The sequence below is a fragment of the Microtus oregoni genome, unplaced genomic scaffold, assembly GCF_018167655.1.
Source record: "Microtus oregoni isolate MIOR12 unplaced genomic scaffold, Mior012 000020F_ref0000438, whole genome shotgun sequence".
Taxonomy (NCBI): Eukaryota; Metazoa; Chordata; class Mammalia; order Rodentia; family Cricetidae; genus Microtus; species Microtus oregoni.
In genome coordinates this window covers 22,671,732-22,698,095 of record NW_024543079.1, presented here as the reverse complement: position 1 = coordinate 22,698,095, position 26,364 = coordinate 22,671,732, and the positions used below count along the sequence as shown (strand labels likewise).

At 45.6% G+C, this 26,364-nt stretch overlaps 1 protein-coding gene and 1 pseudogene across 1 annotated transcript in view; both read left to right on the top strand.

Moving 5' to 3' along the window:
• Rin2 (Ras and Rab interactor 2) overlaps positions 1 to 26,364 on the top strand; it is a 177,976-nt gene that overhangs the window by 45,272 nt on the left and 106,340 nt on the right. The gene's annotated exons all lie outside the window — the stretch shown is intronic.
• LOC121460154 lies at positions 1,697 to 2,341 on the top strand (annotated as a pseudogene).

The window sequence follows — 26,364 nt, the reverse complement described above, 5'->3', positions numbered from 1 at the left end:
TTCTTCAGCCATCCCATAATGAGCCTCCTGTGTGCTAAGCACTGCCTTAGTCGGCTTCCTGGAGCCCCTGCCTACTATAATCAGCATCTGTGGGAAGCACACAAGCAGATGTCCATACGCCACATTCCACGCCAAGAATGGGCAGCTGCCAATTGCTCCCAGCCAGGTAATGTCTGCTGTCTGGTGCTGGGGAATGGTTTCAGTCACTTAAAAACTTGGTATAAATTTTTGCATTAAACACTTTTTTAGCCAGGAAAAAAAAAACCAGAACTCTAGTTAAAGATGCACATGGTAAAGTACTTAGGGGAAGTACAGACATGTGCCGTTTCCTTTGAAATGCATCAAAAATAGGATGAATTGACAAGATCTGCATCACAGCCTGATGGCTTTCCCGGCTGCCCGAGCTGCCCTCCCCACTCCACCCCACTGGCATTTCCTGAAATGAAGGCTTCACACATTTAATCCTTCTGGATGCCTGTGGCACTGAGGATCCAGAGGAACATGTTACTGTCCCGAGTGTCACCAAGGATCCAGAGGAACATGTTACTGTCTCGAGTGTCACCAAGGATCCAGAGGAACATGCTACTGTCCCGAGTGTCACTGAGGATCCAGAGGAACATGCTACTGTCCCGAGTGTCACTGAGGATCCAGAGGAACATGCTACTGTCCTGAGTGTCACTGAGGATCCAGAGGAACATGCTACTGTCCTGAGTGTCACTGAGGATCCAGAGGAACATGCTACTGTCTCGAGTGTCACCGAGGATCCAGAGGAACATGCTACTGTCCCGAGTGTCACTGAGGATCCAGAGGAACATGCTACTGTCCTGAGTGGTGCTTTTACTGTCTTTGATTTTATAGATGAGGAAACAGAGACCCAAGGTTGCAGAACTGAACTGGAATTCTAACCTCTGTCTCCAGCTACATCTAATTCCCTAAGAAGCTGACACTTCTAAGACAGGTTTTACTTGGCGTGATTGCATCTAAGGGTCTTCATTAATAATAATTAGAGCACTGGTAACCCAGACTCATCATGCAGGTGCGCACTGCAAGGCTTCATACCTCATGCAGTATAATCTGCAAAACTATCTTGTGGATAAGTATTACTATCCACTCCCTCTCCTGGTTTTTGTTGTTTTTTGTGTGTTTTTTTTAATTTGTTTTCTCCAGTGCTCATAGATATCTGGGGACACATGGCAGGCAAGTGCTTGACCACTGATCTACACTCCTAGCCCCTCATAGCTCCCTTTTTCAAAGCAGGCAACTAAGACTTAAAGGGGGCCCATAACTTCTCAATGATACACACCAAAAAAGGCTAAAAGGCAAGCAGGGTCACTACTGTGTATTTACTCTGAAGCCTTGCTTTTGGCATGAATTGTGCTGATGGCTCATCTACAAGAGACCTTACGTTTGCAATACCTCACGTTTTCAAAGCCCATGCCGCCGAGAAAGGCGAACTCCAGAGTAGTTGTTTATTTGGCTGTGATGCAGTAGCGTCATTTGTGTGGCACTGATCTTAAACTCAGTGAAAGATATGTACATGTCGTTTTTCAGGGAAGGTGTGCTCTCCATAACTGTAGAAAACCTGTGTCTGTTGGGTAGGGAGGACATGGAGGAAGAGACTGTGGTTAGCAGACTTGGTGATCAAGAGAAGCATCCTTGAGCCCCCACGGCGGCCGCTGAAGGTGAGCCAGGCGCTATGGCGTTCTGCCCTGCTCCGGCCTACCTGACGCACCAGCAGAAGGTGCTGCGGCTCTACAAGCACGTGCTACGGCTCTACAAGCACGCGCTGCGCCACACTCGAGTCGTGGTGTGTCCACAGGGACAAATACCGGCACTTTGCTTGTTTGTTGAGAGCCCGGTTTGAAGAACATAGGAATGAGAAGGATATGATGAAGGCTATCCAGCTGCTGAGGGCAGCGGAAGAAGAATTCTGGCAGAACCAGCACCCTCAGCCGTACATCTTCCCTGAGTCTCCCGGGGGCACCTCCTACGAGAGATACAAATGCTACAGGGTTCCGGAATGGTGCTTAGATTACTGGCATCCCTCTGAGAAAGCCGTGTATTCTGATTACTTTTCTAAGAGAGAGCAGTGGAAGAAGCTGAGGATGGAAAGCTGAGATCGGGAGGTTAAGCAGCTGCAGAAGGAGACATCACCTGATGGTATTATGGCTGAAGCTTTGCCTCCTGCCAGAAAGGAAGGTGACTTGCCCCCACTGTGGTGGCATATTGTGACCAGACCTCGAGATCGGCCTGTGTAGATACAGGCCCTCACTGTTGATGCTTGCAAGTGGAGAAGCAAGAGAAGATGTTCACACTTGCCCTAATAAAACCAGCTAACCATGAAAAAAAAAAAAAGAAGCATCCTTAAATTAAGCTTCATAGGCTGTTTCTGATACCACCTGCTTCCAAGATGGCGCCTTATTGCTGAGTCCTTTGCAGGGGGCGGAAACAGTGTCTCCCCATGGTGGAAGGGAAGGAGTGGCTGACTCATTCCCTCAAAACCTCTAACAAGACAGAGACTTTCTGGACTCTCTTAATGCTGTTGCTCTGAGATTTTCGATAAGAAATTTGGATGGACACAACTATTCAGACAATAACAGCTCTAATGCTCAGGGGCCTGCTGACGTCATAAGAACTGAAATTATAAAACGCATGCTCGTGAAAGCAGTCTCCTGCCGCTTTGGTATGGTTGGTTATCTGGTGTGCAGGACAGCCCAACATGCCCATCCATCCTGTACACCCCACAGGTGTTCTTCACTCTGCATGAACCAGAGAGAGGCCATAGCACTATCTTAGCCTTATTCTGTGATGTCATCGTGGTCGCAGACATCCATGCTGGCTGTTCCAACCTCGCCAAAAGGCTATAGAATCGATATGTTGGAAGCACCCAGCAGTCAGACGCTGAGCGGGATAGACGCCAGTTCATCCAGCTGAATTCTTGCTTCATTCCATGAAAACTAGAGGAAAAGGCTATTTTCTAATTATGCTTTACTCCAAAACTAAAGGATTTAGCCTCGATTCCCACATCAGCAATTTATCAGTGAGCATTTGATGTTGGCAGTTCTCATAACACATTAGAAGCCCGGTCTTCAGAAAAACTGGCCTAATTAGATGTAATTTAACTTCTCGTAATTATGTATCTACTTCAATTGGAATTACATTGGCATCGTTATATTAAATAGTATTTTCCTTGTTAGTATTTCTAGTTTACCAACTAAGAGACCATGATTTTTCTGCTTCTTCCCATCTTACCTCGCTTCTCCTACTAGGGCTGCATAGTTTTGCCTGTCTTTTATGGTTGTTACACCACATAATTCACGTCTCTAACTTTTATAGGTATTACGAGAAGGAAGTTAATACATTTCTATTCCATTAAGGAGATATAAATAATATAGCTGATTTTTTGTGTTAATAAGTAACTCTAGTTAATTTTGATGAGCATAACTTTCCTGGAAGAAATTTGTTGTTAGTTTGTGATGAACTTTATGCCATAGTAATAGTAATTATTTCATAAAACAATGACATGTTACACTAAAAACAGCAAGTCCCGGCAAGCTGCTGCTTTGGTAGGCAGTAGCATGGGGTTGGTTGGTAATCTCCTAGTGAGGTACAGTTTCCCCACTGAGGCAGTGGCAGTGGCAGGGATTGGGGAGACACAGGTTGAAACACAGAAATGCTCTTTTGTTTTTAACATGCTGTTACACATGGTTCCCTTTCTGAAGAGAGCCCTTCTCCTCAGGGCGCAGGGATAGGCTGTGTGATTGACACAGGAGCTGGGGGTGTAGGGCAGAGGGGAAGCTCACAGTCATTATGTGTGAAGCCTTGTATTCAGTCCTTAACACGGGAAAAATATAAAAATAAAATCGCTTTAAGAAATCGTTGGAAGACCCACTCGAAAAATTCTTTCAAAGTTAACTTTCCATGACCCTTGTCCTACCTCCCCTGATACTTGTAACTGTGAAAATGTCTTTCCATTAGGTCACAGCTTGGAGTGTTGGGGACATCTTCACCCAGCAAGGTCAGGGAGAGAGAGAAACTGAACCTTGGGAGACCCCATGGAGTCTTTTCCAGTGCAGGCTCCTCCATGGTTTTTTGCAGGCGTCTCCAGCCCCTCTCACGGACACCTCACATGCTTGGAGTTGTCCAAAGTAACTGGTAGCAAACTCTTTTCTTCCTAGACGTTCACAGGTCTGAGCTCTTGACATTGATTAGGGCATTTTGTTGTTGGGGACTGAACTATCAATCCAATCTCAGCGTGCCCCCTCATCCTCACCATTGGACTTCCTTACCGCCCACCTCTTCCTTCTTCTGCTCCTCTCAAGATTCCCTAGGTCCATGCCAGACAAGGACTTTCTCACAAAAGATTTTATGTATGGCATTGCGGTTTGAACATGAAAGGCTTCTGTTCTAGTTCTGTGGAGCTGAACTGAATTTATAACCTAACCTGGCTTTGGGAGTAACAGATGCCAAGACTGAACCATAGATTCTTAGAACCATAGAGTTCATAGAATCGTAGATTCACTGAAGCATAGATTCAAACCTCGTAAGCGGAATGTCCTCTTCCTCTACTGGGAGGAAGAGTTTCTGTTTACTTTGGAGGATGACCTCCGTGTCCTCATGGCTCACTTGCTGTGGTGGTTTAAATGAAAATGTCAAGAGGCTCATGTATTGAACACTCGGTCCCGAGTTGGCTGTACTGTTTGGGGTCATTTAGAAGGTGTGGCCTTGTTTAGGGTGTATGACACTGGAGGCTGGCTTCCAGAATTTAAAGACTCAGCAATTCCAGTTTGATTGCTCTGCTTCGCACTCAGGGTTCAAGATGTGAGCTCTCAGTTTGCTGTTCCAGGCTGCCATGCCTGTCCCCCTGACCATCACAGACTCTTATTCCTCTGGAACTGGAACTCTTTCTTCTATACGTTGCCTTGGTCATGGTATTTTTACCACAGCGGTAGAAAGATAGAAACATCCACTAGGATGCCAGTGACCTTAAAACCTCCCCAAAACTCCCACCATCAAAAATCAGGACAAGGCAGAGTTAACCCCAGAAATAAGAAAGCAATGAAGGAAGCGGGTGGAGGAGACTGGGCAGCCATATGGTTTGGACTTGAAGTCTCCCTCACAGGCTCATGTTTGGAGTGCTCCTTATCCAGAGTGGCAATGGGCATAGGGCACCAGTAGGGAGCCTTGGGGAGTTATTATCCCTAGCTCTGGCCACTCTCTCTGCTTCCTGGCACGGTACAGTGTCAGGTGCCACACTCCCCTGCCGCCATGAACTCTGTCATGGTGGATTGAGACCCCAGAAACAGCCAAAATAAGCCTTTGCTGTCATAAACAGGTTCTGCAGGAATTATGTGAAGTTCATCAGTTTGCCTGTCGATCCCAAGTTAGATGCAGGGGAACTGAGACTCGGAGGTTAGGCAGCTCGTGTCTAAATCACACAGAGGACCAGAGACAACATGGTATGGTACAGTGTTTCCTTTCATTTCCGGAAACCTGGGTTGGATTTGATTGGCATCGCTGCTGTGGAGAGAGGTCTGGCCTTTAGGAAGGATGAGATCCATAAAAGGGAACAATGCCTTCCTCTTGGGAATAGAATAGTGATCACAAGAGCAGGCTGCCACAGGACCAGGCTGCCTCTTGTGTCTCGTAGTTGTCATATGTGTTCACTTGTTTATCATCTTCAGCCACGTCATGTCGCTTCGGAAGGCCGTTGTTGCTATGCCACTGGACTCCAGAGCCATGACTCAAAATGAATCTCTTTGCTCTTCAGAAACTACCCGGTCTCAAATATTCATCCACAGTAACAGAAAACAAACGGAGTTAAATAGAATGCTATCCTCATTACTATTCCAGCCCTTCAGTATGCTCAAAGAACAAACAAGTAACTTTGAAAAAGACTTTCTTTTTAGAAAGAGTTTCTTTTTAGAAGGATTACACTCATTGAAAAATAGCAAATTATTCTGAGTATCTTTCAGTAATTAAGGTTTTCCATGACTATAATGAAATTATCGAGGGTGGGCCTTCAAATTAGCTCCAGTTATCAACTTGACGTGGCCCAGAGTTAACTGAGGGAGTTACCATTGTGGAATTACCTCGTATCACACTGGCCTGTGGGCATGTCTGTGGGGAATGCTCTTGGTTGCTAGTTGATATTAGAGGGCCCAGCCCACCCAGGGCAGTGTCATCCCTGGGCACGTGATCTTGGGTTATAAGAGAAAGTTGAAAATGACCCGGAGAGAGCCAGCCTGTAAGCAGAGTCCTCTGCTTGTTGTTTTAGCACCCACTTCAGTTCTTCCCTGGCTCCCATCGCTGGTGGACCGGAAATGCAGGTGGAAACGAGTTCTTTCTTCCCCAGGTTGCCTTGGTCAGAATGTTTCAGCACAGCCGCAGAAAGTAAACTAGAGTGCGGGGCAGCTTTTGGAAGCAAAGAGGTTTGTCTTAATTCGCTGTTTTGGAGCTGAAAGTTCAAGATCAGGTAGCTCCATTGATCCAGCAGCCTCTGGTGAGGGGCTGATGGCAGATGGCATTACGTGACAGGAGGGAGTGGGGGAGACTCTCACAGGGCAAGCCAGGGCAAGCCAAAATAATAGCTCATTGGCTAGAGAACTAGCTCAGCACACGGGCCCCCCAAATCACTAGAATCCCTTCGCAGGACAGCACCCCCAATAATAACTCCCTCTAGGTCTCACCCCTTAATGGTCCCACAACCTCTCGTGTGGCCACACTAACAACCAAGCTTCCAGCCCATGAACCTTTGGGAATGAGCCATATGCAACCCCTCAGCCATCAGCAGGTTTCCAAATGAACAATGTAGACTTTGTGAAACATGCATGTTCTAGCTCTGTGAAACATGCCCATGCCCTGGCTCATGAACTATTAGTAAACTTTAAGACAACTGAATTTAGGCAAAATAATGAGCCTCGCTCGGGGTGCAGAGAAACCTTAGTGGAAGGTCAGTGAAGAAACCGTTCCTTTCGTTGTTGTCAGTTGTAGTTAAATCTTCAAGTGTGTCAAATTCCAATGTCACAATCATTTAAGCAAGAATAAGCCTAGCAATGTAGCCAGTGGGGTCCCAGTTAGTGATTGCAAGCAGGGGCTTTAGGGAGTGCTTGTTACACACTTCATTGCCTGAGAACAATATAAACATATAAACACTGCTTGTCTCTGACTCTGGGTCCAAATAGGCCCCTAAGATGTGGGTTAAGTAATCAAAGATGGGAAGAGTTCATCTGATTCCACTGGAGCTTATGTGTGATAAACAGTAGCTTCTACTTCTGCTGAAGTTCTTCTCTTGTGGAAAGGGTATAGCTGTGTTCCATCCAATATTAGTCTATCAGAACTCTCAAAGGCCATCACAGGGTCCCAGAAGTATGTCAACTGCAGAAGGCACAGGGTGAAAACCCAGGTAATAAGTGAACAGGTGAATGATGGCTGGGAACAGTGGATGCTGGGGCCATCTAAAGATAACCTTCTTCTGTACGGGACGCAGCGTGAGCTACTCCCAGCAGCCATCTGACGTCACGGGGGAGAGAGCTATGTTCCTAGCTTCTTGAATTTTTCAAAAGATGCCAGGAATCCAGATCTATGTGATCCCTTCATCTTCCTACATTAGCAACTGTCTAGTTTTTCTTTTGTTGTTTTTGCTTTTTTTTTTGTAGACTGTTTAAATACAGTGTTTTGCTTTGCTAAATATAACTATGGGGTGGCTGAGCTGCCAGACATAACCCTAAAGTGGTACTTCTCAGGATCGTACCATCCTTATCTTAAGTGTGTAGCATTCATTTGCAGCCTCTGTTTTCTCCTTTACAAAAGCACATGTGGGTTTGCTGCCTTCTGCCACCCAATGCACCTGGCTGGTGGACTCTGTCCCTCTGTGCGTGCGTGCGTGCCGTGTGTGTGTGTGTGTGTGTGTGTGTGTGTGTGTGTGTGTGTGCATTTGTCTGTATCACTTTATGCCCATATAGTAGAAAGCTAGGTACCTGTGTTAGAAATAGGATCAGCAACAAGGTAGCATTCTGTTGTTCCGGCCTCTGAAACCTAGAGCAGATTCCAAACCTGTATGGTCCAGTGTCATCTCTAGCCCCAAGAGACATCTGAGACAAGACTGCTGAGCTCTTGAAGTACTGTTAGAGTAATCCCAGATGTGCTTGTCAAAGCAAAATGAACTCTGGATTTGAAAACTGTGGAAAGAGATCAGATTTCCCGTTTTAAAAATGGTAATTGCAAGTCGAACTATTTTAGATGTATTGATTAAGTAAAATGTGAGTGTGGAAGTCATTTAACTCGTACACTTTTAATGTTATTAGAAAATTTAAAATTGCATCTGATACTCACATTCTCTCCTGTTCAGGGCTGCTCTCAGCTTACTGGAAATTTCTGTAAAGGTCCAGATAGCCCTTGAGTCTCCATGGCCCGGGTAGTGTTGGCTGCAAATAATCACTGAGCTGGTTTTGTGCAAAACCAGTCACAGGTGGCGTGCAAAATGTGGCCATGTTGCAATAAAACTTTATTAGAAAAATCAGGCAGGGCCAAGACTGCTGCCTCCTGCTTGCTAAGAAATAGTAGGAAGAAGGTGATGGGGATTCTGAGGGGTGGTGATGCTCTCTTCCTTGATCTTTCACTGGTCCATTGGGGTGCTAACCTTTTTTTATTTTTTTATTTTTGGAAATTCACTGAGGTAGCCCCACATGATGTGTGTACTTGTATGCACTTCCATCGCTCCATGGGAAGTTGACTTAGAGGAGCTTGTGTGGATCAGTTCTCTTCCTACTTCAGGTGCACAGCCATTCTACCCATTCTTTATCAGTGGTGAACAGTTTAGTTGTTCAGAGTCTGTATCTTTGCTCCATGTCTCTGTGGCTTTTGTCCTACACCTGCTTTCTGCTCAGTGACATTTGCTTTGGAGAAAAATATACATGGAAGAATGGGAATGGTAGGCTGTCTAGGGAATGGTGAGGGAATAGATTTCATGGGACACCATAAGTATAAACCGTGTTAAAGATGAATGTGGGTGTAAGACACCGAATTTGCCAATTAAAACAAAATCCTTGATCCCCATGAGCTCATCGTGTCTGCACAGTGAATAAACAAGCCCCAGTATTTGGCCATCGAAATATAGATTCTGCTTGCCGGAGCAATGCAGGCTGAAGGAGACAACTTGGCAAGAGGTTAGAGGGTCTGACACCCGTGAAACCAGGCTCCCCAGGTCAGGGCATGTGATCGCAGACCCACCGATAGCTGGAAAGGCACCCTCCAACCCCAGCTCTTCCTCCCAATCAGCAGAGAAGTTGCAGAAGGGAGCCTCCAAAAGTGGAAACATTTTCAAATAAGTCTTTTAACTTTTTGCCTGTGGATACAGCTGCGTTGACACAAAGCCACGTTTGAGGCACGATGTCTCGGAAGCCTGGCACCACGGAGTGTTTTTCTACTGGGACCCATAATTGTTGGCTTTTAAGAGTGGTCCTGTGTTCAGTTTTATCAATGTGGTACTTGAACTGGACTTTCAGCTGACCTCCAAAAGGAAATAGTTTTAAAAGGAAGAATTTTAAGTCTGCCAAAAGCCAGATAATGGCACAGCACAGAGAAAAGCCAGCGTTCTGTGGTTTTTATATTAAAATACGAGTCTCTCAATGCCTCAAAACAGTGGCCAGAAAATGTGAAGTTTAATACATGAGGCATGAAGGAGCCGTTTTAATGAGCTTTATTTTCCCTTTGTCCTTTGTGATTCCCCCAGAAGGAGCAAACATCTTTCTCCTGGTCCTCCCTCTCTATCTATTTTGTTTTTATACAAATGACTGTTTGCATTAAAGTCATTTCAAAATACACTGACAATATACATGCCTAACTCAAGGCCTCATACCTTGAGGAGTTTTCAGCTGCAGGCTCTACAGTGTATCTTGGGGACCAAGGCCAACAGCATCCGGCTTATCCAACATCATGAATTACTGTTCCCATAAGTCCCCATTAAGATACCTTACTTCCCATGGCTTTGTCTGAACCATACAATTAGTGCTGCTAATTGACAGTGTTTTTATGTGTTCATAAGGTACCATATGAGAAGCCACCATCCATGTACACTGTACAATGATCAAATTGGGGTAGTTAGAATTTTTACTTCTTCAATAGGTATTTTTAAATATGCTGGGTCGTGAGTGGAATCAGTGCTCGAACATGGGCTTAGCATGCTCAGAGTTCTGGTTTCAATATGTAATGCAAAGAAAGAAAGGAAGGAAGGAGGGAGGGAGAGAGGGAGAAAGGGAGAGATGGAGGAAGGAAGAGAGGGAGGGGAAATGAGGGAGGGAAGGAAGGAGGGAGGAAAAGAATGTTTTCCCACAACCCTAGGGAATGCTGAAATGAATTACTTCTATATGACTCCATTTTCAACCTGCACATCCATCTTCTGCTCCACCCCCATGGATGAAGGGATGTGGGGTGGTTTGTTTAGTTGACCCAGACCTATTTGTCAAGGCTCAGTAGAGCTGGTCTCTAGAAATTGATGATCTTTAGTGAGAATGCTTCAACCTGATGCTAGTGTGGACTCTGGGATGGAACACACATAGCAAGTCAGTTCACAGCAAGTGTGGCTCACGGGCCAGCTGGCATTGAGTGCCATCTTGCTGACCTCGCACATTGGTCACATAAATTGGATGGGAAACACCAACACAGACAGCTAACAGAGTTTGACCTACTGGCAGCCTAGGATCCCTTACATTCTATATCCTTGCCGGCACTTAATAAAGTCAGCCTTAAGTTTGAGACACTGAAGTGGATGCATGAGGTATTCCCTGCAGTTTTGAGTTTTCCTGATAAGTAGTGATGCTGATCTCTTGCACCTGCCTTAGGATGGGGAAATCTCTGTAGTGAAGATTCCATTCGTTTGTTCTTTTTATAAAACTGTGTCTTTTTCTCATTGGTTCTCATGGGTCTTTATATTGTTATTCTATGAGTTCTTAGACAGACAAACACACAGACATAAGGACACATACGAGATGTGGTGGTAGTCCCGGTATATGGCAGGTCAGTTGTTTGATCCTAATATTCAAAGTTATGCATAGCAATAACATATCCCAAAAACAAAAACTTGGGCTTGATCACACAGACATAATCCCAGCTACTTAGGAAACTGAGGCAGGTGTGCTGCAAGTTCAAAACCAGCCTCATCATTATGTTCATCACTTTTAAACAAAACCTTTACATTTTAATGAATTTAATGAATTTTGCTTTTTAGATTTACTGAATTATCTTAATGTCTTATCTTTTTAAAATTATTTTGATGTGTGTGTGTGTCTGTGTGTACATGTGTACCATAGCACCCATGTGTGTGGTCAGAGGACAGCTTACCAAAGTCAGTTCTTTCCTTCTACCTTGTGAATTCTGGAGTCCAAACTTAGGTCCTCGGGCCTGATGACAAGTGTCTTTACCCATTTAGCTATCATATCAGTTTGGGATGATCCTTCTAAATGCTTTGATCTTTTATACTTTATTTTTTGAGGTAGTAAGTATTTGTATGTCCTAATAAAGAAATCTGTGCCGCTCCTTCTTTGCCTTTATCCTAACAGATTTCTCTCGGCAATTCTTGATTGGGGAGCATGGAAACCAGGTGTGCTGGTTACGTGCCGTTCACTTGACACCAGCTAGAGTCATCAGGGAAGAGGGAACTTCAGTTGAGAAAATGTCTTTATCAGATTGACCTGTAGCAAGTCTGTGGGACATTTTTGAGATTAGTGATTAATGTGGTGGGGGGGGGGGCAGCCCGTCATGGGTGGTGCTACCCCTTGTTGGGAGGTCCTGGGCTGTATAAAAACAGCAAGCTGAGCATAGTAAGCAGCATTCCTTCATGGCCTCAACTTTACTTCCTGCCTTTAGGTTCCCCCTTGAGTTCCTGCCCTGACTCCCTTCAAAACAGGCTGTGAATTGTCAGATGAAATACAGCCTTTCCTCCCAAAGTGGCTTTTGGTGACAGTTTTGTCACAGCAAATTAGGACACCGGGTGTCTTAGTTCCTGCTCTATTGCTGTGAGGAGACACGAGGACCAAGGGTTTTTGAAACTTCAAAGCCCATCCCCCAGTGACACACTTCCTTCAACAAGGCCACAGCTCCTAGCCCTTCTCATCCTATCAAAGTGTCCCACTCCCAGCCTAGGCAGTTTGGATGCTCAACTTACTAGACCTGGATGGAGGTGGGGGTTCCTTGGACTTCCCACAGGGCAGGGAACCCTGATTGCTCTTCGGGCTGAGGGGGGGGGGACTTAATTGGGGGAGGGGGAGGGAAATGGGAGGCGGTGGTGGGGAAGAGATAGAAATCTTTAATAATTAAATAAATTTAAAAAAAAAGAAAAAAAAAGAAAAAAAAAAAAAACAAAGTGTCCCACTCCCTAGTGACTAAGCATTCAAATATATGGGCCAATGGGAGCCGTTCTCGTTCAGACCACCACAACAGTCTGGCTAAATCTAAGTGAAGCACAAAGTTAAATTATCAAGGTACACCAGCAAATTTGTGGCATACATTCAAACAGGAAGGGCCTGTCAGATTGTTAATCCATGGGACCAAGGAGGAAAGCTATGATCCAGAGACTTTGGAGCTGGGGACCAGATCACTAACACTTCATGCTGCAGTGTTCACCCCTAGACATGTTCTCCCTTAGGGGTGCTTTGGAAGACTTGTCAGTCTCCCCTAGAAAACTACTCTCTTGCATATCAACAGCTTCTGACTTATTCAAAAGTTAGTAAAGTCCATGTTTTAGAGACATCATGCTAGTGTCGGGTGACCCATCACTTTTAAATGCACAAACACCATCATCTGAATAATCCTCTCCTGACCATATCCAGGAAGTCAACCCTCTATTGGAATAACATTTACTCATCCCTAATCCTCTGACTGCTCCCCAACTTTCCATAAGCTTTCCTTAAAAAGGCCTATGTCAGTGGTTCCATGATCTCACTTGTTTTCCTACCGTCCCAGGCAAGTGTTTGGGGCTGCATTTCATAATGAGACCCTGGCAGGGTCAGGATGGAGCTGCCCAGGCACTGAGGACCAGAGCCAAGTGGGAAGGAGTCAGAAGGCACAGAATATACAGCAAGAAGGCAGGATTTCTCACTGAGTGACAGGTCTGGAGGCCATGACTGGGAGGCTTCCAGTCAAGACAAAGTGACTCACAAGCATCCTTCCATGGTGGGCCTTCTAACTTCATGTTTGGATTCTGCAGCAACAGGACAGAGTTGATTCTCCTAAGAGGAAGGAACTGGAGGGACACAATGCGGGGCTGATGATGCACCAGAGGAGCAATCACACATACCTGGTTCCATTGGTTCATTCCTTGCTGATGCTGTAACATTAATCAGAGAGATCACACCCATCTTAAGAGCAACAAAAGGATGGAGCAGGATGCATGTGTAAAACTATAGTTTTCTGATTTCCTTCCCTTTTGTTTGGCCCTTCCTTCCTTCTTCCCTTTCTCCTTCTTCCCTCCCTCCCTCCTTCCTTCCTGTTGGCTATATCAACAAGCAGCTTTTAGTCCTTTATCTTTCATGCCCACTTTGCAGTGCTGGCTCCGTCCCACTGAACAGCTACAATGCCTTAAACCTTCCCTTGATTTTCATGCGGATACAATCTGTTCCGTGGTTAGAGCTTACAGATAAGGGCTTGTAACTCCCGCTGTGTCTCCAGCACAGACCTCTTTCTGAAGTACTGAACTTGTGAATGCCCTGCTTCCTGAACTGTCCACATGGTTAAACACTTAACTCCCAAATTCCACTCATCATATTTTCCCCAAACCCTTTTCTTCTATACTTGTGCTCTGCATTCTGAGAACCCAGCCACTGAGACCCTGGTGGTTCAGGCTTCTTACTGGCTAGTTCTACATATACATTAACCCATTACTAATAATCATTTCTAATAATAATCGCTATGTGCCGTGTCTTACCGGTAATGCTCTGGCATCTTGCTTCTCCAGTGGCTGCTCATGTCTCCCTGAATCCACTCTGTTCTCCCTGTATCTCTGTTTGGATTTCCCACCCGACTCTACTCTGCCTGGTGATTGGTCTTTATTAAATAATAGTAATAAAACATATTCACACCATATAGAGGGGCATCCCACATCAGGCAAGTAGAACAGAGGTCACTGAGGAACACTGAAACTTGAGTCTCCCATCCAGTAGGCCGAGAAGCTGGGGAAGTAGTCTCATCAGCCCTGTCAATCATTGGCTTTCTCTATCACAGGCTGCCTCCTCCTGGCACTTCCTGTTTACCTTAGGTCCTGTGGGCCAGGTATAGCCCACATCCAGAGTGACCTCAGCGCTGACGCTGAAAATCACCAAGGAAGACACACTTTGCAACGTGGATGGCACCTTTTCTTGGGTTATTTTTTGCTTTGGGGTAGCTTCATGCTTCCCGATTATCTTCTTCTGTGCGAGCCGTCGCTGCTGTCTGTTATCCCTTCCCCTTTCTCAGACTGTGTATGGATGCATCCCTCTCCCTTAGCAGGGATGCTTTTGTATTTTGTCTCTTTGAAGCCCTGGCTGAAGTATAAACATTTGATGGATGGAGACCAAGTCTCCTCTCATCTTTGTATCTCTGTAGCTGAGTGAATGAAGGAACCACAGAGGCCATGGTACAGTGTGCAGACCCCTTCAGGCTTGCTCAGGTAGTCTAGGCATAGAGCGTATGAGGCCAGAGATAGTGCCTTTCTTTCAGAACTACAGACCCTAAGATGGCATCCCATCACTTCCAAATCTGCAGCCAGTTGTTCCGTGTTGAGTTCAGGGACAACGTTTTCACATACGGCTGCATCTGTCTTCTGGGGTGAAGTACGGTCAATAGAGTAAATGAAGAATTTGTTCAGTGGTAGCACACACATATAACCCTAGCACTTGGGAAGGTGAGGTAGAGAGACAAGTTCAATTTCAGTCCTGTGAATCCACAGAGAAGTTGAGATCAGCCTAAGTTATATAGCAAGACTTTGTCTCAAAACAACAACAAAAGCTGCTCGATTCAATGTTTTAAACCCACTGAATCTCCCAGCAGATGTGGGGTTACCCCCTCCAAAACACCTTGTCATCTTTGTCTAGAGTTTGGAGAAAATTAAATTCTCCCTATCTATACATACCCTACTCTCATCAGCCTTTACCCAGCATGCTGTTGTATCATAGCCTTCCCCTCGACAAAGACCCTTGCTTGACCAGACTTTAGTTAGACATCGGAACCTTCTCGCAGGTACTCTGTGTACTTCCTTAAATTCTGCTTTAGCAAAGAACCTTGCCAAATTAGCCAGAACCTCCAGTCTCCAGTTCCTCAGCCTCCCCCATTGCTCCAGGGATGTCTACTCACGTGGGCCGTCTTCAGCAAGATTCCTGGCAGGTTGTTTTATCCAGAATCCCCCTCACATCTGATGTTTCCGTTTTAGTAATTTTCCATCCACTGCCCCCATCCTGCTCTCCACCGTAAATCCCCACTTGCTTGTGCTGTATTGAGGATTTAATACAATCTGTCTTCCTGAATGCAAAATGTTATTGCCATGCCCACTGTATGCACGGCCGCGGTCTTGGCTAAAGTCTGTCCCCTGAGCTTTCATGTGTCTCATGACTTTTTCTTTCTTTCTTTCTTTCTTTCTTTCTTTCTTTCTTTCTTTCTTTCTTTCCAGACTCCTTGTGGGTTGTGAGTTCTTCAAAGTTAGAGCCAGGGCTGGTCTCACACATCTTTGTGCCCCCAGTGTTTGTATCCTTGTGTTTTTTCTATGCATGGGAGCTCGGTGTCAGTGTTGAGTCCTTGAGAGATGGGTGTTTACTGAGCTCTACCCTCTTCCACTGCTAGGTCTTCCACCCAGGAAGCCAGGGCTCTCAGCTGTGAAGGAGCCAGCAGGCCTCACAATACCTTCATATCTTTTCAGCTACTTCTCTGGCTCCCCCAGTTAACTTCTCTGAGCCTCCTTCATCTTTTCCAAATTGGGAGTGGCTATAAAGTGGGCCATATCTCATAAGTCAGTAATTTGTTGGCTCCATTTGTGGAGGGAAAATGAAGCCCCATTGCTTGGATGTGCAAGAGGACCAGCTGTGTAAGCATGTAGCCTGGGGCGCAAACACACAGCCTCTAAAGTCCCCACTTCTTTCCCTTCACACGGCTGGCCTTGGAAAGGTTATTTTAACTTGTTGTGTCTTGTTGCTGTATCTCTAAGATTCAGGCTTAAGCAGAGGCCAACTTTTCATGGATGCCATTAGGATTATATGAGACTCCATGCCAGCTTGACTTGGAGCTACTGACTTTTGTAGATCTCTCCTAAAGAGTATTGGGGAATTCATGTCCCCGGGATCAGCCTTCCACCAATAGCTGGTAAGGGTTGTTATGGGTGGCTGGACCCAGGAGGCTTCCTTTCTTTCTCCTTTTGCTCCTTGATCTTCTCTTTTTCTCCTTTTATTTATTCTTTGCCTGCCAGCCCTACCTATCCTTTCTCCTGGCTTGCTATTAGCCCTCCAACTCTTTATTAGACCAATCAGGTGTTGTCGACAGGCATAGTAACCCAGCTTCACAGAGTTAAACAAACGCAACATAAAAGAATGCAGCACATCTTTGCATCATTAAGTACCTCTGTGTTAGGATGTAGCATGGTGGATCCGTGGCTAGCATCTAGCAAGCCTCGGGATATCACTGCTTCTGCTGTGAGTGGCAAACAAGGTGTTTCTAGAAAGGAGAACCATCTCATCTACCATGTGCTCATCCCCATGCTCCAGGAAGATCCCACTGTGGGCTGGGCAGATGTGAGAGCATGGAGAATAACAGTCCGTGTAGTGTAGTGGGCAGGGCAGATGTGGGAGAATAACAGTCCATGTAGAGCCTGCACGCTAAGCAACTGGATTGCCTTCAAGAGAGAATTAAGGAAAACAAGATTTGCTGTTTTAAAGTGTAAAGTCACAAGTATTTGTGAGATACATAAACTAATACACAGTCATATCTGTGGTCCTAAAGTTCACTAAAGGAGAAAAACATGTCTGAGCCAAACACCGTGGCTCACACCTGCAATCTTGGGGCTCAGGAGGCCAGGGCTGTAGGATATCTAATGTGGGGAAAACATGGTTTATGTAGTGAGTTTGGGGCTAGCCAGGACAACATGACACAACCATTTCTCAAAGAAAATCCAAACAAAGAGTACAGGAAGAAGCTGGGAAATACCGGTTCACAAGAGGCATGAAATATCTTTGATGTTGCTCTGGCTTTTGGCCACCCTGAGTTTCTCTGTTTAGTTTGTAGGGTTCATGTCCTCTTTTCTGGATTGAGGAGTTAATAGTTGAACTTTCATTAGAATTGCTTGGTTAAATTTACCCAGCAAGTTGCCAGAATTTTTGGCAAAACAACCATCTGCTTGTGGTTAAGATTTTCCTAGTTCTGTTACAGCCAGACTTGGTTATGTTTGAAGAATCATGAGGCTTGGCTCTCTGGGCAAGAAAAATGGATAGGCCACCAAACAAGATGGCCTTTGAATCTTTCCTTTCTGACTCTTCTAAGTCTTCTCTTCCAGGACATTGAATCTGACAACAAGGGGAAAAGTACCAAATTCTTCAGTTCTTGAAGTCTAATCATTAAGGAATTTAGAAAAAGAATCATTAAAGACTGGAGGATAGCTCAGTCAGCAAAAGGCTTGCTGTTCAAACACAAGGACATTCAGTACCCATATACAATAATCTAGCATAGGGATGTGCACTTCTAATCCCAGCACTGCATAGGCAGGGCCAAGAGGATCCCTAGGGCTCCTGGCCAGCCCATCTAGCCTGTTCTGTGAGCCCCAAGCCAATGAGAGACCTTGTACAAACAATGTGGTTGGCATCTAAAATAGAAAGACATCTGTGGTGGCTCTTTGGCCTCCACATTCATGTCCACATACATTTGTGCACATGACATATGTGCACACACACACAGAGAGAAAGAAAAAACAAAGAGGTATCCTGTAGACATAATGAGTATGGGAAGTCTTGGCAGAATGGTGTGTGTATAATAAGCCCCAGGGGGCTGCTAAACCCCATGGTCCTCTGGCCTATTGGGATACACCGTGACAGCTTACCACCCTCACTAGGCCAGCAGATCATAACCTTTGGAGTGGCGCCAACCTAAGCAATGTTGTTTGTAAGTTGTATTTTGAAGGTTATGCATGGATATTTTGGGTACTTTTTTCAAAAGACAGGTGCTGGGGACTCTTCAAACAGGGCATCTGGCTTCACCTTCATTTTTCTCTTGTAGGGTCTGGGCCACAAATTCTGAGTGAGCTTTTATTTCTTCCTTTTCCCTTTGGGGTTTTAAAAAATGCATTAAAAACTCAAATTAAAAGCCGGACGGTGGTGGCGCACTCCTTTAATCCCAGCACTAGGGAGGCAGAGGCAGGCGGATCTCTGTGAGTTTGAGGCCAGCCTGGTCTACAAGAGCTAGTTCCAGGACAGGCACCAAAAACTACAGAGAAACCCTGTCTCGAAAATCCAAAAAAAAAACAACAAAAAAAAAACCCTCAAATTAACCTTTTCCTTTATATCAAAGACAGGTGTGCCCAGAGGCTTGCTGTCTTAGTTAGGGTTTCTATTGCTATGAAGAGACAGCAGAACCATGGCAACTCTTACAAAGGAAAACATTTAGTCGAGGTGGCGGCTTACAGTTCAGAGGTTCAGTCCACCATCACCATGGTGGGGAGCATGATGGCGTGCAGGCAGACATGGTGCTGGCTGCATCTTTCAGGCAACAAGAAGTAGACTGTGACACTGAGCAAAGCTTAAGTAAAAGAGACCTCAAAGCCTGCTCCACAGTGTCATACTTTCTCCAACAAGGCCACACCCACTCCAGCGAAGCCACACCTCCTAATAGTGCTATTCCCTATGAGCTGATGAGGGCCAATTACATTCAAACTACCGCACTTGCTGTGCACACCTAAATACCCTCCTATGTATCATTTGTCAGTTGCATGGTCAATTGCAAATGACCAGTGTAACCCCATGGGAAGTGGAGTTGGGTCGATGTATGTAGTAAGTATCGTGTGTGTAAATGTATGTGTGTTTCAGGGGTATGCTCTGACATATATTCTATGCATGTCAGTCATGGGGTACAGTTGCTTCCCCAAAAATTTCTACTTCTGAAAAATGCAATAAAAATGCACTTATCCACATCATGTGCAGGAAATGTGTAAGGGAGTGTATTAGTCAGGGCTCCGTAGAGGAGCGTGAAGGAATGGACTTGCTAGCAAGGCTGGGACAAGTAGGCAAAGAACAGAAGCTCCTTTCTTCCATGACCTTACATGGGCTTCCAGCAGAAGGGATGGCCCATATTAAAGGTATGTCTTCCCCGCCTTAAGACCCAGATTGAAGATGTGTGTCTGCCTACCTCAAAAGTGAATTCACCTACTTCAAAACAAGCAAAAAAATCTCTCACAGGTGTGCCTTCCATTTCTGGGTTGTAGTTCATTCCAGATGTAGTCAAGTTGGCAACCAAGAGTAGCCATCACTGGAAATATATGGGACTAAAACAAGCAGGTCTAAATCCTGTAACATCTGAGAAGGGGTGTGGACAGGGGGTGTCCACAGGGATGGGGAGGGGTGGATGTATGGGATGGATCTTTAAATCACTGTCTGTCATTTTTCTTATTTCTTTGCTTCTTGGGGGGAGTTGCAGAGTTAGGATCATATACACACATGCTTTGTCTAAGGTCTTATACATGCTAAGCACATACTTTCCTGGCCACTTCTAGCACATCCTAAATACTACATACTAATTATCAAAACATACACCCACAAATGTGTTCTCGAACAAATCTTGGGTTTTTTTGTTTTTGTTGTTGTTGTTGTTTTTGCCAGTCAAGTTTGGTTCTACCCTAGGTCTCTGGGCTCTCTTGTCTCTAGGTCCTGGCCCTCAGCGGTGAGCTCCCTCTCGTGGTATGGGTCTCAAGCTGGGCCAGTCATTGTTTCGCCACTCCCACAGAGGTGCCTGTCTAACTGCCACTTGATATACCAAGGCTGGCTGAAATCCATGGGAGGCCAGTCCTTTGATGAAGAGAAACAGAGGAGGAGGAGTGGGTGGGAGTAGGAGGAGGGACTTGGAGGAGAGGAAGGAGGAGAGCAAACCAACACAAAAGCCATTAATAAGGGGCTGGGGCGATAGCTAAGTTGGTAAAGTGCTTGCCACACAAACATGAGGCCTTGAGTTCAATGCCCAGCACACAAATGGTCCTATAAAAAGCCAGGCGTGAGAGTACATGTCTATAACCCTGGCAGTCTCGGGAGGTTGTGTTAGTTGCATGGTGGGTTATGCTGACTCTGGCCGCTTGCTGGGGTTGTCCTCCACATTGTCTGCCGATTTCCTGGGAGAGTTTTTTTCTTTTCTCTCTCTTTCTTTCTTTCTTTCTTTCTTTCCTTGAGGGAAGTGTTTTAAACATAAGAGAAAAATTAAGTCATAGCTGCTGGTAGACTACACCTGCAAACCTAACACTCGGGAAGTGCAGGTGGGAGGACTAGAAATTTAAATTTTCCCTTAGCTACATATTAAGTTCAAGGACAGCCTGGGTTGCCTGTGCCCCTGTCTGAAAACAAGTAAACAAGAAGAACTAATGGAGAAGGAGAAAAGAGGGGAGGAGAAAGAGGAGGGGGACATAAAGGGGAGGAAGTTATTTGGCTTTTTCTGGGCTCTGACTCTAAATCTTCTCTGTGGATATCATGTAGCCAGGGCAATCACTGAAGCTTGGGGCACTTCTGTGGTCTGAAAAAAAAGGGCAGAATCAGCAGCACTGGGCTGCTGAAGCGGTCGGTGTCAGGATGTCTGGGGTGTGGTACCAAGTGCAAGGAGAGCCCAACCAAGTCTCCAGCAGGAGCTGGCACGAGGCTAGGTCTGGGCACTGGTCAGAATCCTTCCTTCCCCGTTTGGTGATGTGCTATTTGTTTGCTGTGGCTTTTCAAAGCACTCCCCACCTTACCGTATGCAGAGAACACGATCTTTCTTCTCACCCAGGACTGCTGATGTCCTGAGCCACAAACTACCCACTGCCTGACCCAGCCTGGGCCACAGCCTCTCAGGAAGAAAACAGGAAGTACATATGCACCTTCCACGTTTGGCTCTCGTTTACATTTCTCATGTGTCTTGAATAACAGGACGATTTTCCTTTGTAGGAAAATACCTACAGGAATTAAGCTGCCGTATGTTGAAGAACATTTTATTCTAGTAAGCTATTTTGTGTTCTTCACTATTTTAAGGCCTGTCACAGGTTCTCATTAACTCTTGCCAGAGACTTACCAGGCCGGGAAACATGTGGATGGGTGGAACAGGCATCATGGTTCCTCCACGTTGTAGTGTGGAGCTGGGTGCCCTGCCCCAGAGGAGTACGGCTTGTGAGTGAAAAGCAGACCTCTGTCGTCATGGTATCGTACATATGATCAGAAGGAACAGTGGGTACCGAGAAACTATTGGTGACAGAGCTGGAGATTGGGCAGAGTCACAGATTGGGTTATCATTCAGCTAAGTCTTGAGAGAGAAGGATTTATAAATTATTAGTTGGCTTGTTATTACTGTGTCCAAAATACTTGACAGAGACATCTTAATGGAGAGTGGATTTGTTTTGGCTCATGATTTTAGAGGGTTCCACCCATGATCCTTTGGCCCCATATGCTTGAGCAAAACATGAGAGTCATGGGAGCCTGTGGAAGAGAAGAATTGTGTACTTGACAGACTGGAAGCAGAGAATCAAGGGCATACAGGACAGGGCCAAGATAAGCTAGAGCCCTGGGGACATGGCCCCAGTCACCCCTTTCTTCCAGTTAGCCCTCACCTCTTGTTTTTCACCACCCCCCCAAATGCCATCATATTATGAATTCATCCTTCATGGATGAAGTCAGAGCCATTGTAATCTAATTGTCTCCTGAACATAACCAGAGGAGGGCTTCCCTAAAAGTGTCTCCGTCCAATCAAATGATAATGAAGACAGATCCTCAGAAGGTATTCACCAGGGGATGGAGGTGATGGGTTTTATTTTATAGTTTTATTTATTATTGCTTTGTGTGTATGTGCACGGTGAGGGATAGGATATACAGTGCGTGTGAGGTCAGAGGGCAGCTTTGTGGCGTCAGTTCTCTCCTTCCCCTTTACACGGGATCCGGGGAAAGAACTCAGGTCTCCAGGCCTGTACCACAAGCACCTTTACAGGCTGAGCTGTCTTGCTAGTCCAGGTAGGGCTGCATTTTAAAGAGAGGCTAAATGAGGTTGTCAGGGCTACAGGGTGTAGTGGATGAGGGATCAGAATGAAAATAAAGGTTTGACCCCAATTAGGGAAGACCACATGTGTTGTGTCAATAGTCTAGACTTGCTGGGCGGGGGTGGCGCACACCCTCAATCCCAGCACTTGGGAGGCAGAGAGGCGGATCTCTGTGAGTTCGAGGCCAGCCTGGTCTACAAGAGCTAGCTCCAGGACAGGCTCCAAAGCTACAGTGAAACCTTGTCTCAAAAGCAAAACAAAACAAAACAAAATAGTCTAGACTTTATGTTCTGAATATCAGAGTCGTTGGTCAGATGTGGACTTCCCGCCACTCAGTCTTCAGCCACTGATTTTTGTCACCCAGGCCGTTCACCACCGAACACACCAAGGACGGACAGACAGACACTGAGCTGGGAAAGGCAAACCAAGCCAAAGCTGGAAAACGAGTCGGAATCCACTGATGGCCTCCACCACCGCATGAAGCCCACACAGGCCCTCAGTAATTCCCGTGACACTCCAGCCACTTGTCTCTTTTAAGTTTCTATATGGAAGCAATGCCAGGCTTCTAGAACAGTTGCAAGTGTATTCCAGAGGATCCCCAGGCCACACAGACTTGTGCCACTTTGTCAGCCTGTTTCGTCACTGCCTCGCGGTCTGAAAGCCAATCACAGACATCAGATTCTTTGCCACTTGCTACATCTGTGTGGAACTTGAAGAGCTGTCCTTTGAAAAAGTATCTTACTTATTTTTATGTGTGTGAGTGTTCTACCTGCGTGTTTACATATGTACCACTTGGGTGCCTGGTAACCAAGGAGACCAGAAGCATCAGAATCTGTGGAACTGATATTATGGGCTGTGGCAAACCTCCATGTGGGTACTGGGAGCCGAACTCAGGTCCTCTGCAAGAGCAGAATGTGTTGTTAACCCTGAGCCATTTCTCCAACCCTTGAAGGGCTGTCTTACATTCCTATAGTCTTGTGACCTTAAGACCGTTGCCTCAAACTTGGAGTGTAAATCTATGTCACATGTGGGGGAGGGGTGAGAGGCTGGGGATCAAACTCAGGGCTTTTCACCTGCTAAGTGCTTTACCACTAAGCTACAAACTAAGCCCTGCAATAAATACCAGGGTATTGCTTTGGTTTTTGGTTTTTGATCAGTTTCCCTAAGAATAGCCTATGTATGCTCCTAATAGGACAGTTTGACTTGTTTGTTTGCTTGTTTTACTTTACTTTTTACTTATATTGGCTCATAATTATTCACGCAAAGTAAAAAAAAAAAAAGCAAGTTTCCTTCTTATGATTCCTTAAAATAGCTGTGAACCAGGCTTTGTAAACCAGGCTATGTGAACCAGGATATATGGACCAAGCTGTGTGGGCCAGGCTGTGTAGACCAGGCTGTGAAAAGATTTAAGTTCAAGTAATTTATTAGGGGATGATCTGAGGAAACAAATAGCAAAGTGGCTGGGAGCCTGGGGGATGGAGCTGCCATTGAGGAATCGTGTGTGTGTGTGTGTGTGTGTGTGTGTGTGTGTGTGTGTCCATGCTTGACTGACTATCCCAGTTAGCCTCTGTGGCGGAGGGTTCTGAGACGCCAGTTCTTAGAGGCAGCCAGTGAGAGCTTTGTCTGCAGTCAGTGCCCAGCTGGAGCTCAGTCTCCTGGGGAACCTTTGAACAGTGCTGTTGAATGTATACCTCAGAGTTAACCCCCTGGTTTGCTGTTTAACTTCTTGGTGTGCAGTGTGAGGGCTGGGTCACCTGAGGAACAGTGGCGAGGGGAAAATGCATGGCAAAGGTAGCCTTGAGATAGTCTTTGGACATTGGATGAGATTTGGCTAACCAAGCAAAGATGCAGGGAAGGCAGTCTCATCAGAATGTAAACGTAGCTGTGGATGGGAAAGGCTGGGTTGGGTGGGCTTGTGGTTCTGCCCTGTCCTTTCCCCACTGCAATCCCACGGGTTTGTTGCTTCTTTATTTTTGTCTTTGAGACAGTGTCTCATTATGTAGCCAAAGCGGGCCTTGAACTCACATCCTCCTGCTTCTGACTAAAGGAGATACCTTTTTAAAGGTGAAAATCTTTGGCTGAGGGAGTAATCGTGCTCACACAACGCATCAAGCCTCGGCGTGAGGTGCTGTGGGGGGGGGGGGGGTTGGTTGCAAAAAGATAAAGGAAGCTACTTCAGTGTTTCCGTGTTTGCTTAGTGTGTTTAGAAGGCTAGGTTCAATCTCCAGTACTTCCCATGAAACAAAACAAAACAAAAACTAACAAACCAGGCATTTATACAACTATTCAAAAACTAAACAAACAAACAAACAAAAACCAGAACTATATCCAGATTTTTTTAAAAGTCTAAATCTGTAATCTCAGCATACCAGGGGGGTGGGGAGTGGGGGGTGGGGGGGTGGGGGGAGTAGAGGTAAGAGGGTTGTGAATCAAGGCCAGCCTGGGCTAAGGCATGATGAGTTCCAGAACAGTGCAGATTACAAGAGCTTGTCTCAAAAGGAAAAATACAATTATCTTTTAAATATCACAAGTGGTTTTTAAATGTAATCACATACATATAATCGTATAACAAAACTTTTCAGGAAATAGTCAGATAATAAATATCTTAGGGTTTGCAGGTCATGTGGTTTTACTATACCCAGAAGCAGCTGTAGAAAATCCAATAAAGGATTCATTGGTTTATGTCAATAAAACTTTATTTATAAATGCATGTAGTAGGCACATTTGGCTGACAGCTGATATCAGAAACTTGATGGAGGAAGGTCATTGGCTAATAAAGGCACTGCCCTGGCCCATTTTATTGGTTAGAGGATAGGTGGGAGGAGTAGACAGGACAGAACTCTGGGAGGAAGAGGAAGTGAGGTCAGAGTCTCGACAGCTCTCCTCTTGGGAGAAGACGCCTGAGAGAGACGCCATGCCCTGCTCCTGGGATGAAGCTCCGACCTAGCATGGACATAGGCTAGAATCTCCCCGGTAAGCGCACCTTGGGGTGCTACACACAGATGATTAGAAATGGGCTAAATTAATATGTGAGAATTAGCCTAGAAGAGAATGGGCCAAGCAGTGCTTAAAAGAATACAGTGTCTGTGTAATTATTTCGGGGCATAAGCTAGCCGGGCAGGCGGCTGGGGTTCTGAGAATGCAGCCCCGCCGCGCCTATTACTACAGAAACTCATAATACTGGACTTAGCCAGGTGTAGTGGCAAACACCTATTATCCTAGCACCGAGAATCAATGTCACCCTCAGTTACATAGTGGATTATATGAGACTAGGAAAAAGCAATATTGAAAATGCAAGTGATTACAGATCATATCAATATCCACAGACAGTAACAGTTGCATGCCACAGAACAAACGGCGTCTGGTGGGCAGGCACGCTTCCCATTAGCTTCCGTTTTCTACAATTGACGGAGTTGAAAATGCACGTCGTTGATTTTATTATTGGCAGTCTCTGCCTTAGCAGATTTGCCTACTCCACCAAATCTAAACCAATCTGGGTGGAGCCCTTTTGGCCACTGGGACATGTGCCCAGGAACAGAAACTTTGAGATGCCCCTCAGCTGGGCTAGGTGAGGTACGGCATCACCATCTTGTTCATCTCCTACAGCAAACAAGCAAACAAGGGTCATTTTGTGGCATCCCAAGCGCTGCATTTTTCACGTTTTTGCGCCCTGCTGTGCGCCTGTGTGTGATTTTCCTGCTTTAAGTGGCCTCTGAGCTTGACACTGAAGCGCTGTCTAGCGTTTCTCTGCACAGCACGGCTGAAATACACCCTGTGGAGAGAGAGCATACATGCTGGGTCTATTGGGCATGAGATAGAGCTCTGTTGGCCCTGAGCACAACGCCAATGAACCAGCAGTGTGATGAGTTAGGTGATTTTAAATTGAAACACACATCTGGCAATGCTAGGTATTGATCTGTCTGTAACAGGTTTTGACTAGAGACTGGCAGAAATATAACCAGCAGGTATGAACCAGGGAACGTAATACCATGAGCACAAGAATTGCTTGTTGCTAGAAGACAAAGACAGGCAGAGATAACCCAGAAGGGCTTGAGACAGCACACTGATCACCCTGGAGGACATTGCTGGATGCCTTCTGTCTCCTTCCCTGACAATGTTTCCTGGAATCACCTCCCAAATAAGGCACATGTTTCAGAACATTT